This window comes from Triticum dicoccoides, chromosome 3B (genome assembly GCF_002162155.2).
Source record: "Triticum dicoccoides isolate Atlit2015 ecotype Zavitan chromosome 3B, WEW_v2.0, whole genome shotgun sequence".
NCBI classification, from domain to species: domain Eukaryota; kingdom Viridiplantae; phylum Streptophyta; class Magnoliopsida; order Poales; family Poaceae; genus Triticum; species Triticum dicoccoides.
This window is the reverse complement of record NC_041385.1, coordinates 716,739,933-716,745,929: the sequence shown is the minus strand read 5'-3', so window position 1 is coordinate 716,745,929 and position 5,997 is coordinate 716,739,933.

The window sequence follows — 5,997 nt, the reverse complement described above, 5'->3', positions numbered from 1 at the left end:
GGCAGACAGCCACCCCGTGAGATGATGTAAACGGCGAGGGAGAGGATGGCGGGGAAGCGTCGTCGGGCCAACTGCTTTTCTCCTCTTGCAGTTGGGTTCGGTAGACGAAGACTCCACCGGCTCGCTCTGGCACGACACCCTCACAAGCGCTGGTTTTGTATTAGAACAGGGGAGGAGCGACGCTGGTTTTGGATTGGAACAGGGGAGGAGCGACGCTGGTTTTGGATTGGAACAGGAGAGGAGGGGCGGTGGTTTTGAAGTGGAAGAGGAGAGGAGCGGCGCTGGATTTAGATTGGAACAGGAGAGGAGCGGCGGTGGTTTCAGAGGAGAAGAGCGGAAGAGCGGCGCTGGTCTTGGAAGTATTTTTTTGTTTTGCGTATTTTGGGTCAAAGTTTGACCACGTACTGTATTTGACAAGCAAAATGTGAATGCATGTCACCAAAAATTGTATCGTTTGGTTTGTATCTGAATGTACTTTCAAATTATTTTATTTTTGGAACGTATAACATATATTTTATTTGCGAAAATCATGGTCAATTATGACCCAGAATAAAAGGGAGACTAGTTAATTTGGGATTGCTTTCTTAATTGAATGGTAAATTGATTTTGATTTTGATCCAGTCATAGCGCACAGGCCCTCTCGTCCAATCCTAAATCGCTGCCGCACGCTCCTCTCCCTCTTCTCCATTGCAAAACCACCTCCTCTCCTCTCCATCATCTCCATTCCAAAACCACCATCTCGCCTCTCCCTCTTCTCTATTGTAAGACCACCGTCTCTCCTCTCATCTTCCAAAGCTAGCACCGAACCACTCAGAAGGACATCTATGGAGAGGATGCAGCAGCGAATCACATAGATCGCCGGCGGCGACCAGGCAAAGTTAGCCAGGTTGAAGGATATCCTTACTTGGTTTGACAATGAGTGGGAAATTTCGAGGACGGTGAGGGCCATGTGGCAATGTATGCGAAAGAGCAAGATGGTGGTGATGAGGGCGGCGATGTACATGTACCCCTCGGTGGAAGTCACGCCGCAGTCCTCCGAGTTCATCGAGTATCTACTCTGGGCGATGGAGCAGACAGATTCGCCCGAGGCGACAGTCAGGCGGAGGTGGTGGGCATACAGGTCGAAGGTCGAACACCCAGAGGATAACGAATCGATTGAGTATGGTGTGCCTTTCATGAGGGTGCAGAGCCAGCCAGAGCCACAAGAGTATTCTTTCTCCCATCGCAAGAGGAGGCCGGATGGTGCGACGTCGCTTCCCCACCGTTCTCCATTGTTCCCTCGATGCTTGCCTCGTTTCAACGGTGACGGTAGGGTTTAAGGTATGCTTCGCACTAACCCAATCTTCCACCTGCTCATGCTTACAATTAGTGTGACAACTAATGAAAATCATGCTTACAATTAGTCTCCGAGTACTACGCCAATCACCCTAAAATAGCTCTGGACCTTTGGGTCAAAGTTGTGACACAGTGTACAAATAAAGAAAAATAGATTGGTGCTTCTTTCAGAAAAGAGTACTCCCTAGAAAACTGCCAATATAAGCTACTAGTATTTGGTTAGAGGATTTGATGCTGAAAAAGATCCGTCCACAGGGAGCGCCACACATCCCAATGGTAGTGGTGGATGCCAATGCGTGCATGGATCATGGTTGGTGTCGATAATTTTTACTTGGCACACCTCGCACTCTGCATATATGCCGGTTCGATACGTACATTTGTGCAGTTCCACCAAAATGCAGCTGAATAACCCTGTTTGCACAGATAATGAAAAAGCGCGATTACATTATAGTGGCACTAGTTGATGAAACACACAAAATAAATAGAAGAGAATATTGCGATAGTATCATAGTATGCCATACTGCGAGGGCGAGATGGGCCCTGCGACGCCTCATACGGTAAGCCTCATACTGGAAATCGTCCCTAGTCTCCCAGATAGACTTTCTACCAGTGATGAACATCAGTGTACAACGGTAGTACAAGGAGGCGCCTTGAGACATTCAAATCTCTATTTTTGTGTAGATCAACTAAAATTAAGCACCCCAGTTTGCAGAAACGCTTAAACATTAACAATGGGACTAGTTGATGAAACATACATTAACAAAGAGAAGCACTTTCTTTATCTACATTGGAAATGAAATGATAGAGAGGACACTCGCTCTATTTTAACTGTTTTATTACTTCATTTTATCAGTGACACTAGGGTCGAGCAGGTGGCAAACGAGGTGTACCGTGCGTCGCAAGGATGGAGGCCGGGGGTGCTTAGACTGGGATGCTGAAGTTGGCTCTTTTAGTCACCAAGATGGATGATTCAATTCATGGGACCTTTTGGTGCGGTTCACCTAAAATGAAGCAATGTCCCTTGAGCTAGCAGCTTCTTCTTCATTTTTTAAGAAAAGGGCTCCAGCCCAGGTTCCATTTCCATCAGAAAATGAAACCCGCAGAGATTCTTCTTCATTAGTTACAATAAAATTGAGCAACATCAAGGTTGGTTGTGAAGCTCCTGGAATGTTCAACTATAATTTGGATATCATTTGTGAAGTTCAACTAAGATCGAGCATGAAATGTATATCTCTATTTGCACAAAAAAGGTGGAAAGGAGGGTGACTAACAAGTGATGAAACATGCATCAAATGAAAAGAAGCATGTTCCTTATCTGAATGACAATCCTACAAGGACAGTAGCAATTTCTAAAGCAGGAACATTGCTAGATATTAGTGTGGGCATTAGTATCAACTATGACAATCGTTAAATACAACATTACTTTAAAGGTGCCATTGCTTCATTTTACTAGCAACATTACATTAACAGCTGCTACAGAGTCGGTATTTGGGCACGGGAGAGTAGGCGGACCAGGACAGTTGCATTTCTAAAAAAAAGAAGCAACTTATCATAATGGGAAATTTAGCAGGACATGTAAAAAAGTGCCATTGATTCATATTATTGGAGGCATTACATTGAAAACAACATTGGTTTAACGTGTCCTTACTTTTAACAATGCGACTGCTACATTTTACCAGTGGCATTACATAAGAGTGGCTTGGGGCAACAAACATCAGAACAAGATATCTGGGTTGGTCCCATTTTTGTTCGGCATAGCCACCTTATACTGTGTGAGGCTAGCAAATCTAGTGCTGGACTTACTCTGTTGACTTGTCCCCCAGTCCCCACTTTCTTTCCTTTTTCAGCCAATAGATCGGGTTTATACTGAGTTTGTACTGTGTTTCCCTTTATTTTCCTATTATACCTAGAGACCTGTTGGATAGCCAGTCTCTGCTACTTTTCACCCCCATTATTTCCTCTTTCGACCAAGTCCTAGATTCAGGTAAGAAATCTTCCCCCACCCCCACCCCCTTTCTTCCTTGTTTGAACCAAGTAGTACTAGATTCGAGTGCATGAACTAGTTTTACCTCTTAACCATAAAGATTTAGGTGGTTTTCGAACAACGGATCGATTCTGTCTATGAGGGGGCTTGAGAAATAGTAAAAGATACAAATGCATCGACGTCAGGAGCTTGGGATGTAGAGCAAGGCCGGTTTCGAAGGAAGTTATGCCTGAGGGTCGCTGGGATGTCGCTAGGTGGGCGATGGGAGGCCGGATCTGCCCACACTATAGCAATAAGGAAGAAGGGGTCAGAGCCCTCCCTCGCCAGTGGTGCTTGGGAGAGAACGACAAGGCACGCTGACCGGGATGTGCCGACAGTGGGTAAGAGCTGTCGCCGAGGACGACCGCGTGAACGTTGCACCTTCTCACCTTCCCCGATGGAGAGAATCCGACTGGATCTTTGACCAGCGGTGAGCAGAGAGAGAGTGTGTGGCCACTGTTGTCATGTTTAGATCTGGAGAGGACGAGACAGTGTGAAGAGAGCAACACTAGCAAGAAAGCGCGGCGGCTCCTGCCTATATAGTGGAGTACTAGTTTTCTTTTGTCTACCGGAGCCGGCTTGACCTTGTCAATGACTGTCGAGAAGTCTTCATGCATGTGGCCCGGAGGCGCAGTTGTCATCATTTCGTTCGGAAGCACCGGGTTATAACATATAACATGAAAAAATGCCACATGACAAGAAATCATAACCTCACTGCCCAAAGGAGACAACATGAATCCCGACGGACAAACTAGATGGGGATGAAAGCTCAAATTAAAGATAAACTCGTAGAAAAGGGGTCTCGATAGATGTCCTAATTAACATAGCCGGCTTGAGTGCTTGACCTAGATGGCAGCCGAGTAGTCTTCGTGCATGTGCCCCCAATGACTAGCCAAACTCAGTTGTCGCTGTTTAACCCTCGCAGTGATCTGAAGCATATGACACGTAATTTTGTGAGATGACAAGAAACCTTTTTTTAGATTTCTCACCAGAACTACAGCCCTGTACAACATAGCCTGCACGATATGTAGACGATAGCCAATCCAGGCGTGTCTGCTGGAGTCTGGTCACATGCATGGACGAACTGATCTTCCGTGTCTTGCAGCGATTGTCCAGGCACCAACGTAGTACAACACTTCTCTAGTACTATCGCTCGTGTCTCTCTTCTATTAAGTCACCCGATGATGACCCAGAAGTATAGGGGATCTATCATAGTCCTTTCCATAAGTAAGAGTATCAAACCCAACGAGGAGCAGAAGGAAATGGTAAGCAGTTTTCAGTAAGGTATTCTCTGCAAGCACTGAAATTGTAGGTAACAGATAGTTTTGTGATAAGATAATTTGCAACGGGTAACAAGCAATGAAAGTAAATAAAGTGTAGCAAGGCGTCCCAATCCTTTTTGTAGCAAAGGACAAGCCTGGACAATTTCTTATAATGAGAAAAGAGCTCCCGAGGACACATGGGAATTATCATCAAGCTAGTTTTCATCACGCTCATATGATTCACGTTCGTTACTTTGATAATTTGATATGTGGGTGGACCGGTGCTTGGGTGCTATCCTTTCTTGGACAAGCATCCCACTTATGATTAACCCCTATTGCAAGCATCCGCAACTAAAAAAGAAGTATTAAGGTAAACCTAACCATAGCATGAAACTAGTGGATCCAAATCAGCCCCTTACGAAGCAACGCATAAACTAGGGTTTAAGCTTCTGCCACTCTAGCAACCCATCATCTACTTATTACTTCCCAATGCCTTCCTCTAGGCCCAAATAATAATGAAGTGTCATGTAGTCGACGTTCACATAACACCACTAGAGGAGAGACAACATACATCTCATCAAAATATCGAACGAATACAAAATTCACATGACTACCAATCGCAAGACTTCACCCATGTCCTCAGGAACAAACGTAACTACTCACAAAGCATATTCATGTTCATAATCAGAGGGTATTAATATGCATTAAGGATCTGAACATATGATCTTCCACCAAATAAACCAACTAGCATCAACTACAAGGAGTAATCAACACTACTAGCAACCCACAGGTACCAATCTGAGGTTTGGGTACAAAGATTGGATACAAGAGATGAACTAGGGTTTGAGAGGAGATGGTGGTGGTGAAGATGTTGATGAAGATTGACCCCCTCCCAATGAGAGGATCGTTGGTGATGATGATGGTGATGATTTCCCCCTCCCGGAGGGAAGTTTCCCCGGCAGAATAGCTCCGCCGGAGCCGTAGATTGGTTCCGCCAAGGTTCCGCCTCGTGGCGGCGGAGTTTCGTCCCATAAGCTTGCTTATGATTTTTCCCAGGGTAAAAGACTTCATATAGCATAAGATGAGCACCGGAGGGCCACCAGGGGGCCCACGAGGCAGGGGCGCGCCCAGTAGGGGTGGGCGTGCCCCCCACCCTCGTGGCCAGGGTGTGGGCCCCCTCTGGTACTTCTTTCGCTCAATAATTCTTATTATACTAAAAATAACTTTCGTGGAGTTTCAGGACTTTTGGAGCTGTGTAGAATAGGTTTCCAATATTTGCTCCTTTTCTAGCCCAGAATCCTAGCTGTCGGCACTCTCCCTCTTCATGTTAAACTTTGTAAAATAAGAGAGAATATCCATAAGTATTGTAATGCAATA